The sequence below is a fragment of the Dendrobates tinctorius genome, unplaced genomic scaffold (genome assembly GCF_039654945.1).
Source record: "Dendrobates tinctorius isolate UK_male_01 unplaced genomic scaffold, ASM3965494v1 ptg000007l, whole genome shotgun sequence".
Taxonomy (NCBI): domain Eukaryota; kingdom Metazoa; phylum Chordata; class Amphibia; order Anura; family Dendrobatidae; genus Dendrobates; species Dendrobates tinctorius.
The window spans coordinates 33,736,558-33,748,855 of record NW_027361675.1 but is presented as its reverse complement, the minus strand read 5'-3'; positions in this window follow the sequence as shown (position 1 = coordinate 33,748,855).

Here is a 12,298-nt window from a genome sequence, read left to right as displayed (position 1 = left end):
CATCTTGTCCTGCAAAAAACGAGCTGCCATATAGCTCCATCACCGGAAAAATAAAAAAGTTATAGCTCACAGAATGAAGCGATGCAAAAATAATTATTTTTTATATAAAATTGTTTTTGTTGTATAAAAGTGACAAAACATAAAAAATGATATAAATTAGGTATCGCTGTAATCGTACTAACCCAAATAATAAAACTGTTTTATTAATTTTACCACACGTGGAACGGTATATCCTCCTCCCCTAAAAGAAATTCATGATTTGATGGTTTTTGTTCATTCTGCCTCCCAAAAATCGTAATAAAAAGCGATAAAAAAAGTCATGTGCCCGAAAATGGTACAAATAAAAACGTCAACTTGTCCCACAATAAATAAGACCTCTGATGGTTCTGAGGGACAAAATATGGAAAAATTATAGCTCTCAAAATGTGGTGATGCAAAAACTGTTTTTTGCAATAAAAGGCGTCTTTTAGCGTGTGACAGCTGCCAAAGATACAAAACCCGCTATAAATAGTAAATAATACCCCCCTTTATCACCCCCTTAGCTAGGGAAAAATAATAAAATAAAAAAGTATTCATTTCCATTTTCCCATTAGGGTTAGGGTTGGGGGCTAAAATTAGGATTAGGGTTGGGGCTAAAGTTAGCATTAGGGTTAGGGTTGAGATTAGGGTTAAGGGTGTGTTAGGGTTAGGTTTGTAGTTAGGGTTATGGTTAAGGTTGGGATTAGGGTTAGGGGTGTGTTGGGGTTAGGGTTGGAGGGTTTCCACTATATAGGCACATCAGGGGCTCTCCAAACGTGACATGGCATCTGATCTCAATTCCAGCCAATTCTACGTTGAAAAATTCAACGAGCTCTGCCATGCACCAAAACAGTGGTTTACCCCCACATATGGGGTATCAGCATACTCAGGACAAATTGCACAATAACTCTTGGGGTCCAATTTCTTCTGTTACCCTTGGGAAAATAAAAAAAAAATGGAGGCAAAAATATCATTTTTGTGGAAAAAAATATGATTTTTTTAATTTTATGGCTCTACATTATAAACTTCTGTGAAGCACTTGGGGGTTCAAAGTTCTCACCACACATCTAGACAAGTTCCTTAGGGTGTCTAGTTTCCAAAATGGGGTCACTTGTGGGGGTTTCCACTGTTTACGCACATCTGGGGCACATGCGCCCAAGCAGTGGTTTACCACCACATATGGGGTATCAGCGTACTCATGACAAATTGCACAATAATTTTTTGGGTCTTGTTACCCTTGGGAAAATAAAATTTGAGGGTGAAAAGATCATTTTTGTTGAAAAAATATGATTTTAAAATTTTGCAGCTGTACTTTATAAACTTCTGTGAAGCCCTTGGGGGTTCAAAGTTCTTACCACACATCTAGATAACCTCCTTGGAGGTTCTAGTTCCAAAATGGGGTCACTTGTGGGGGGTTTCCACTGTTTAGGCACATCAGGGGCTCTCCAAACGCGACATGTTGTCCGATGTCAATTCCAGACAATTTTGCGTTGAAAAAGTCAAACGGCGCTCCTTCCCTTCTGAGCTCTGCCATGCGCCCAAACAGTGCTTTACCCCCACATATGGGATATCAGCATACTCAGGACAAATTGCAGAATAAATGTTGGGGGTCCAATTTCTCCTGTTACCCTTGGAAAATCAAAAATTGGACCTGAAGTAATTTTTTTGTGAAAAAAGTTAAATGTTCATTTTTTTAAACATTCAAAAAATTCCTGTGAAGCACCTGAAGGGTTAATACATTTCTTGAATGTGGGTTTTGAGCACCTTAAGGGGTGCAGTTTTTAGAATGGTGTCACTTTTGGGTATTTTCTGTCATATAAACCCCTCAAAGTGACTTCAAATGTGATGTTGTCCCCCCAACAAAATGGTGTTGTAAAAATGAGAAACTGCTGGTCAACTTTTAACTCATAACTTCCTAACAAAAAAATTTTGTTTCCAAAATTGTGCTGATGTAAAGTAAACATGTGGGAATGTTACTTATTAACCCCTTCATGACCCAGCCTATTTTGACCTTAATGACCTGGCCATTTTTTGCAATTCTGACCAGTGTCCCTTTATGAGGTAATAACTCTGGAACGCTTCAAAGCATCCTAGCGATTCTGAGATTGTTTTTTCGTGACATATTGGGCTTTATGTTAGTGGTAAATTTAGGTCGATAATTTTTGCGTTTATTTGTGAAAAAATCAGAAATTTGGTGAAAATTTTGAAAATTTCGCAATTTTCAAATTTTGAATTTTTATTCTGTTAAACTAGAGAGTTATGTGACACAAAATAGTTACAAAATAACATTTCCCACATGTCTACTTTACATCAGCACAATTTTGGAAGCAAAATATTTTTTTGTTAGGAAGTTATAAGGGTTAAAAGTTGACCAGCGATTTCTCATTTTTACAACAAAATTTACAAAACCATTTTTTTTATGGACCACCTCACATTTGAAGTCACTTTGAGGGGTCTATATGGCAGAAAATATCCAAAAGTGACACCATTCTAAAAACTGCACCCCTCAAGCTACTCAAAACCACATTCAAGAAGATTATTAACCCTTCAGGTGTTTCACAACAGCTAAGGCAATGTGGAAGGAAAAAATGGACATTTTAATTTTTCCAACACAAATTTCCTTTCAGCATCAATTTTTTCATTTTCACATGGGCAACAGGATAAAATGGATCCTAAAATTTGTTGGGCAATTTCCCCTGAGTACACCAATACCTCATATGTGGTCATAAACCACTGTTTGGGCGTACGGCAGGGCTCAGATGGGAAGGAGCACCATTTGACTTTTTGAATGGAAAATATGCTGGAATATTTAGCGGTTGCCATGTCGCGTTTGGAGAGTCGCTGTGTGCCTAAACACTGGAGCTCCCCCACAAGTGACCCCATTTTGGAAACTAGACCCCCAAGGAACTTATCTAGATGCATAGTGATCACTTTGAACCCCCAGGTGCTTCTCAAATTGATCTGTAAAAAAAAAAAAGTACTTTTTTTCACAAAAATTATCTTTTAGCCTCAGTTTTTTCATTTTCACATGGGCAACAGGATAAAATGGATCCTAAAATTTGTTAGGCAATTTCTCCTGAGCACACCAATACCTCATATGTGGTCATAAACAACTGTTTGGGTGCAGGGCAGGGCCCGGAAGGGAAGGAGCGCCATTTGACTTTTTGAATGGAAAATTAGCTCCAATCGTTATCGGACACCATGTCGCGTTTGGAGAGCCCCTGTGTGCCTAAACATTGGAGCTCCCCCACAAGTGACACCATTTTGGTAACTAGACCCCTTAAGGAACTTATCTAGATGTGTAGTGAGCACTTTGAACCCCCAAGTGCCTCACAAAAGTTTATAACATAGAGCAGTGAAAATAAAAAATCATTTTTTTTTCCTCAAAAATGATTTTTTAGCACGCTATTTTTTATTTTCACAAGGGTAACAGGAGAAATTGGACCACAAAAGTTGTTGTCCAGATTGTCCTGAGTACGTTGGTACCCCATATGTGGGGGGGGCACTGTTTGGGTGCACGGCAGGGCGCAGAAGGGAATGAGCGCCATTTGACTTTTTGAAATGAAAATTGGCTCCAATCGTTAGCGGACACCATGTCGTGTTTGGAGATCCCCTGTGTGCCTAAACTTTGGAGCTCCCCCACAAATGACCCCATTTTGGAAACTAGACCCCCTAAGGAACTTATCTAGATGCATAGTGAGCACTTTGAACCCCCAGGTGATTCACAGAAGTTTATAATGCAGAGCAGTGAAAATAAAAAATCTTTTTTTTTTCCTAAAAAAAAATTTTTTAGTCTGCAATTTTTTATTTTCACAAGGGTACCAGGATAAATTGGACCCCAAAAGTTGTTTTCCAGCTTGTCCTGAGTACTCTGGTACCCCATATGTGGGGGGAGACCACTGTTTGGGCACACGTCGGGGCTCGGAAGGGAAGTAGTGACATTTTGAAATGCTGACTTTGATGGAATAGTCTGCGGGCATCATGTTACATTTGCTGAGCCCCTGTGTGCCTAAACAGTAGAAACCCCCCACAAGGGACCCCATTTTGGAAACAAGACCCCCAAGGAACTTATCTAGATGTGTGGTGAGCACCTTGAACCCCAAGTGCTTCACAGAAGATTGTAACGCAGAGCCGTGAAAATAAAAAATCATTTTTTTCCCTCAAAAAAAATGATTTTTAGCCCGCAATTTTTTTTTTCACAAGGGTAACAGGAGAAATTGGACCCCAAAAGTTGTTGTCTAGTTTGTCCTGAGTACGCTGATACCCCATATGTGGGGGATGACCACTGTATGGGCACACGTCAGGGCTCGGAAGGGAAGTAGTGACGTTTTGGTATGCAGACTTTGATGGAATGGTCTGCGGGCATCATGTTACATTTGCAGAGCCCTTGATGTTCCTAAACTGTGGAAACCCCCCACAAGTGACCCCATTTTGGAAACTAGACCCCATAAGGAACTTGCCTAGATGTGTGGTGAGCACCTTGAACCCCGAAGTGCTTCACAGAAGATTGTAACGCAGAGCCATGAAAATAAAAAATCTTTTTTTTTCCTCAAAAAATGAAATTTTAGCTCGCAATTTTTTATTTTCACAAGGGTCACAGGAGAAATTGGACCCCAAAAGTTGTTGTCCAGTTTGTCCTGAGTATGCTGGTACCCCATATGTGGGGGGAAACCACTGTTGGCACACGTTGGGTCTCAGCAGGGAAGTAGTGACATTTTGAAATGCTGACTTTGATGGAATGGTCTGCGGGCGTCATGTTACATTTGCTGAGCCCCTGTGTGCCTAAACAGTAGAAACCTCCCACAAGTGACCCCATTTTGGAAACTAGACCCCCCAGGGAACTTATCTAGATGTATGGTGAGCACCTTGAACCCCCAAGTGCTTCACAGAAGTTTATAACGCAGAGCCGTGAAAATAAAAAATCATTTTTTTCCCTCAAAAAAAATGATTTTTAGCCCGCAATTTTTTTTTCACAAGGGTAACAGGATAAATTGGACCCCAAAAGTTGTTGTCCAGTTTGTCCTGAGTACGCTGATACCCCATATGTGTGGGGGAACCATTGTTTGGGCACACGTCAGGGCTCGGAATGGAAGTAGTGACGTTTTGAAATGCAGACTTTGATGGAATAGTCTGCAGTCGTCATTACGTTTGCAGAGCCCCTGATGTGCCTAAACAGTGGAAACCCCCCACAAGTGACCCCATTTTGGAAACTAGACCTTCCAAGGAACTTATGTAGATGTATGGTGAGCACTTTCAACCCCCAAGTGCTTCACAGAAGTTTATAATGCAGAGACATGAAAATGAAAAAAACATTTTTTTTCCACAAAAATAATTTTCTAGCCCCCAATTTTTTATTTTCCCAAGGGTAACAGGAGAAATTAGACCCCAAAAGTTGTTGTGCAATTTTTCCTGAGTACGCTGATACCCCATATGTGGGGGTAAACCACTGTTTGGGCACACGTCGGGGCTTGGAAGGGAGTGAGCACCATTTGACTTTTTTGAACGCAAAATTGGCTGGAATCAAAGGTTGCACCATGTCGCGTTTGGAGACCCCCTGATGTGGCTAAACAGTGGAAACCCCTCAATTCTAACTCCAACCCTAACCCCAACACACCCCTAACCACAACCCTAACCCCAACACATCCCTAACCCTAATCCCAACCCTAACCCTAACCCCAACACACCCCTAAACCCAACACTAACCATAACACTAACCACAAGCCTAACCCTAATTCTAACCCTAACCCTCTTTTCAACCCTATCCCTCTTTCCAACCCTAACCCTCTTTCCAACCCTAACCCTCTTTCCAACCCTAACCCTCTTTCCAACCCTAACCCTAATTCCAACCCTAACCCTCTTTCCAACCCTAACCCTCTTTTCAACCCTAACCCTCTTTCCAACCCTAACCCTAACCCTCTTTCCAACCCTAACCCTCTTTCCAACCCTAACCCTAACCCTCTTTCCAACCCTAACCCTCTTTCCAACCCTAACTCTAACCCTCTTTCCAACCCTAACCCTCTTTCCAACCCTAACCCTAACCCTCTTTCTAACCCTAACCCTAACCTTCTTTCCAACCCTAACCCTAACCCTGATGGAAAAATAAAAATAAAAATATTTTCTTTATTTTATTAGTTCTTCCTACCTATGGGGGTGATAATCGGGGGGTTCATTTACTTTTTATTTCATTTTGATCACTCTGAGAGTGATCAAAATGAAATAATGGAATCTGCAGCCGGCAGATTCGGGCGGGCGCACTGCGCATGCGCCCGCCATTTTCTAAGATGGCGGCACCCATGAACCGGACCCGCCGGACACCGGGAGCGATGGGGGGACTTGGAAGGTGCCGGGGGCGGTGAGAGTGGGTGAGGGGGGGATCGGAAGCTGGCGGGGAGCGAAGGGAATGGGAGGGGCAGATGATGACAGCGGCGGCAGATCGCCGCTGTCATTCAGTGGCAGGGGGGGCAATCGCCGGTGGGGGGGGTCAAATCGGTGTCTCCAGCCATGTCCGATGCTACTGCAGCATCGGCCATGGCTGGATTGTAATATTTCATCAATTTTCATTGATGAAATATTACTATCGCTCTGATTGGCTGTTTCACTTTTAACAGCCAATCAGAGCGATCGTAGCCACGTGGGGGCGAAGCCACGCCCCCTGTGGTGAATTACAAAGCCCCCTGTATCTGCGGGTCAGGTGACCTTTCATTGACCCCGGTCACCCGACCCGCAGGGGGGCTTTGAATTCATGACACAGGGTATGCGTCATAGGTCGGATTGGCACCGACTTTCATGACGCATACGCTGTGTCACAGGTCGGGAAGGGGTTAAGTATAACATATCTAAGGTCATGAAAATTCAAAGTTGGAAAATTGCAAGATTTTTTAACATTTTTGCCAAATTTCCATTTTTTTCACAAATAAATGCAAGTCATATCAAATATATTTTACCACTCTCATGAAGTACAATATGTCATGAGAAAACAATGTCAGAATCACCAGGATCCATGGTAGCGTTCCAGAGTTATTACTTCATAAAGGAACATGCGTCAGAATGGTAAAAATTGTCCCGTCATTAACGTGCAAGCCACCCTTGGGGGTAAAGGGGTTAATGAAGGATGTTCTGGAGTAAGATATGACAAATTTTTACAAGTGAAAACCTTTCAATGAATTTGGTGAATTTTTCTAACACCCTAGCTCTCCGTTAGAGAGCAATTTCTTATAATTTCTTTCACTTTTGTGATGTAAATTTTGATGAATTTACTAGGCTTGCTTGACAATGTCCCCTCCCGACTCAGCTTCACTCATCTTCAATGTAGGTGACGCTTGCCAAGGGTGGTGTAAAAATGTTAAAAGGTCCAAAATCTTTGCACAATTACAAGCAGGATTGCCAAATTGACTTTTTATTTTTTTTCTGGACAGTTTATCAAAAAATCATGAGCATAATAAATCATTTTGATTATAAGTAAAACATGTCTACAGCCCATAATACTGATATGAAGACATCGGTTGTGTTCACTGTAAATTCTCAAAAAAAATCATGGACGCCTCAAACAATTGATCAATTTTTACAGACTGTCCTTGAATTTCTGGACAGTTGGCAACCCTGATTACAAATCACCACACAAATTTGGTGACATTTAGAACAGTTTAATGCTGGAATTTCTCTGGGTTTGGATTCTGTGTATTATACACATTCGAGGGATTAGTCCAGAACAGTAGCTAGACTTTTTTTTTTCACAAGAGGCAAAGATTCAATGTGGTGGCTCTATGCACCAAAAAATGCCTTTATACATATACATTTAAATCTGGTAATGCAAAGTGACTCTATAAAAAAGTTTGCAAAATAGTGGTCCACATCAGACATTACCTTTCTGAATCCTGCTCATATAGGTTCTATACAGATAGTCAGGTTTTAAATGCATTGACTAGGGACTGCTCTGATGGGGTTACCTTGATGTTTGGTAGAGTGGCTTAATATACAATTTTTACAAAAAAACGTATCAACTAAATACCCTGCTTTGTTATCATATTTTTAATAGCACTTGCTGTTTACTGTTATATATATATTTTTTACAATAGAGTATTTTTACACATTTGTAATACTGTGTTTCTTTGTGTTTCAGTCTTTTGGTGGTGTGAACACTGTCCTACCAACTTGTTCACTGTGTGCATGGCCCATGCGTTTGTATTAAATTATAAAACGTGTATAATACGTGGAAGGGGATCTGAATTGAGGTGTAGTAATGGGGGATCCATGAGGTTGAGGTGCTGGGTATAGTTGAGGAACATAAGATGAGAAGGGGAAATAAGAATTTGATTCCTTGCTGATATTATAAATTTGCCCACTGACAAAGACATGAATAGTCTATAATTTTAACAGTAGGTTAATTTTAACATTGAGAGATAGAATATCAAAAATAAAATCCAAAAAAAAATCACATTTTATAAATTATATAAATTTATTTGCATTTTGCAGTGAGAAGTAAGTTTTGAACCTCTAACAAACATTAAGAGTTTTGGCTCCTACAGAACAATTAGATGCTCCTAATCAACTCATTACCTGCATTAAAGACAGCTGTCTTACATAGTCACCTTTATAAAAGACTCTTGTCCACAGACTCACAGACTCAATTAATCAGTCAGACTCTAACCTCTACAACATGGGCAATACCAAAGAGCTTTATAAGGATGTCAGGGACAAGATAATAGACCTGCACAAAGCTGGAATGGGCTACAAAACCATACGTAAGATGCTGGGTGAGAAGGAGACAACTGTTGGTGCAATAATAAGAAAATGGAAGAAATACAAAATGACTGTCAATCAACATCGATCTGGGGCACCATGCAAAACTTCACCTTGTGGGGTATCCTTGATCATGAGAAAGGTCAGCGATCAGCTTAAAACTACATGGGGAACTTGTTAATGATCTCAAGGCAGCTGGGACCACAGTCACCAAGAAAACCATTGGTATCTCATTACGCCTTAAAGGTTTAAAATCCTGTAGTGCCCGCAAGGTCCCCCTGCTCAAGAAGGCACATGTGCAGGCCCATCTGAAGTTTGCCCGTGAAATCCTGGATGATTCTGTGAGTGATTGTGAGAAGATGCTGTGGTCAGATGAGACCTGATACCTGACTCTGATACTTGACTCTGATACCTGACTCTGATACTTGAGTGATGCTTGACTCTGATACCTGACTTTGATACCTGACTCTTATACCTGACTTTGATACATGATTCTGATACACGAAACATTCAAACATCAGAATCAGAAGGTCTTTCAGATACCTTCAATGCAGTATTTGAATGGTTCATCTTATAAGTGAAGAAAAGAGATCTGTTCACTGCCAGCTGAGCTAATGGCTGAGTGGTTAAATGCCCTAATAGAAAACATGAGTTCAAGCCACAGAGTAAGTAAACTTTGTTTTATAACCCATGCTTCCTGGCACACAAACTCCAGAGATGTTTCACTTTGATGAGTGAAGTAAGTCACATATCACAGAGCTGCTCTCTCTAGAGTGAAGCTTTTTCTGGGTTCAAGTCCAATGTTTGTAATTTTTTAAGTTATGCAGGTTATAAAAAATAAAACTCCAATCCTGTTCCACTTTCAATATCTAACATTCTTATTATCCTCCTGATCTCTAATAAAATAATCTCTAGCCTAAGGGTGAAGCATCTGTATCACACATAGTTTTGGTTTAAAATAAGAAAAATAATAACAAAAAAAACTAAATTCCATTGCTGTGATTTGAACTCATAGTGCTCTGCTCCTAAGCCTGCACTTAACCAGTGTGCTACACCACCAATTGGAAGATAACAGTCTTCTCTTTGTTTATGTGACTGTTGATGTAAACATGTGGTGTAACTCCTAGCTGTGTGATTTCAATGAATGAGTTTGATGCTTGATAGGTGATAATTGATTTCAGTCAAACATCAAACATCAAAATGTTTTTGTCTGAGACCTGACACTTGACTTCATTCAAACATCAAAATCAAAATGTTTTTCAGATACACCTCACTAAAGTACTTGCATGTTTCATCTTATAAGGGAAGAAAAAGGATCCTTTCACAGCTGGTTGAGCTGTTGGCTGAGTGGTTAAGCTACCGGTTTATGGAATAGAAAGTTCAAGTCCCCACATTTGAATTATTATTTTTTTTAGCATTATTTTTTTAAATAGCAGATTACCACACAAAATCCAATTGTGCTTCACTTTCAATATCTGACATTCTTATTTATCCTTCTGACGTGTTAGCAAAGAGTTTCAGACATGCTGTGTATAATGATCAAATTACTTCATAGAATTTTTTTGTTTGCATCAACCCAAGAACTGACTACAAACTCATGAGCACTAGGGGGTCTCACTAATCCGCTGTGTACAAGGCATGGTCCTCCTGTAGCAGCAAAAAAGGAGCTATGGGTTTGTCCTACACTATCTGATTCTGCAGGGGACGTGCGTCTGTTCATTGCCATCTCACAGATCTGCAGAGCATTGTTTCTCTCTGTAAGGCTGGCTTCACACACTACCGTAGAACATGGCAGAGTGCTATACAAGAAAACATCACATAGCACCCGGCCCAGTGTTAATCTATTGGCAGCACCCATCAGCATTTATTTTCTCAGGTGTTTTCAGCATGCGTGTAAAATCACAGCAGTCTGCCTATAATGAGGCAGATGGAGTCACTGTCTTTTTTAGGATTAGCTCAACTGGCAGTGAATGGATCTCTTTTCTTTGCTTATAAGATGAACCATTCAAATACTGCATTGGAGGCATCTGAAAGACCTTCTGATTCTGATGTTTGAATGTTTCATGTATTAAAATCAAGTATCAGAATCATGTATCAAAGTCAGGTATTAGAATCAGGTATCAAACTCAGGAATCAAAGTCAGGTATCAGACTCAGGTATCAGAGTTGGGTATCAGAATCAGGTATCAGACTCCAGTATCAAACTCAAGTATCAGAGTCAGGTATCAGAGTCAAGTATCAGACTCAAGTATCAGACTCAGGTATCAGAGTCAGGTATCAGAGTCAAGTATCAGACTCTGGTATCAGAGTCAGGTATCAGACTCAGGTATCAGAGTCGGGTATCAGAGTCAGGTATCAGACTCAAGTATCAAGCTCAAGTATCAGAGTCAGGTATCAGAGTCAGGTATCAGAGTCAAGTATCAGACTCAGGTATTAGAGTCAGGTATCAGAGTCAGGTATCAGAGTCAGGTATCAAAGTCAGGTATCAAAGTCAGGTATCAGAGTCAGGTATCAGAGTCAGGTATCAGAGTCAGGTATCAGACAGAGTATTTCTGATGTTTGACTTTGATATGTGATCATGTCCTAAAATGGACACTGTATGAGTGACAACCTGGACCTGAAATAACAAGTACTTTTCATTTATTGTTTGCCCCTCTACTCCCTTGTAGATTGTAAGCCTGTGGCAAGCATATATAACAGAGGGGAGTGTCTAACACAGAACAGCTGAGGCAATCCATGATAGAGAGCTCAGGAGATCAACTGAACTATTTAAAGGGAATCTGCCACCCTTTTTTTGGCCTTTCAGCTGCCGGCATAGACATCGGGGGCTTATCTACAGCATTCTGTAATGTTGTAGACAAGCCTCCGATGTAACCTGAAAGAGAAGAAAAACACGTTATATTATACTCACCGAGGTGGGCGGTCTGGTCTGATGGGTGTCGCCTCCCTTCTTCATGCGATGACGTCCTCTTCTCCTGTTCTGTAATGGCTCCGGCGCAGGCGCACTGCTCTGCCCTTTTGAGGGCAGAGCAGAGTCCTGCAGTGTGCAGGCATCGGCAGAGGTCTGGCGCCTGTGCACTGCAGAATTCTGCTCTGCCCTCAACAGGGCAGAGCAGTGCACCTGCGCAGGAGCCATTTCAGGATGGGAGAAGAGGACGTCATCGCATGAAGAAGGGAGGCGCCGGACGGGAGGGCAACACCCATCGGACTGGACCGCCCACCTCAGTGAGTATAATATAACGTGTTTTTCTTCTCTTTCAGGTTTTATCGGGGGCTTATCTACAGCATTACAGAATGCTGTAGATAAGCCTCCGATGTCTATGCCGGCAGCTAATAGGGGAAAAAAAGGGTGACAGATTCCCTTTAACCATAGGAAAGCCAGAGCAAAGAAAACCTGCACTGTATAGCATGATGGTGAAGCAGTTCTAACCAGTGCTGGAATTCTGACCCCTCACCGTCGTGGTATCCCAGTGACATGCAGATCCATAATTGTGCCAGAAATTGCAGCCTCTCCATATCAAGATATGGCTGCTTCTTGGTGT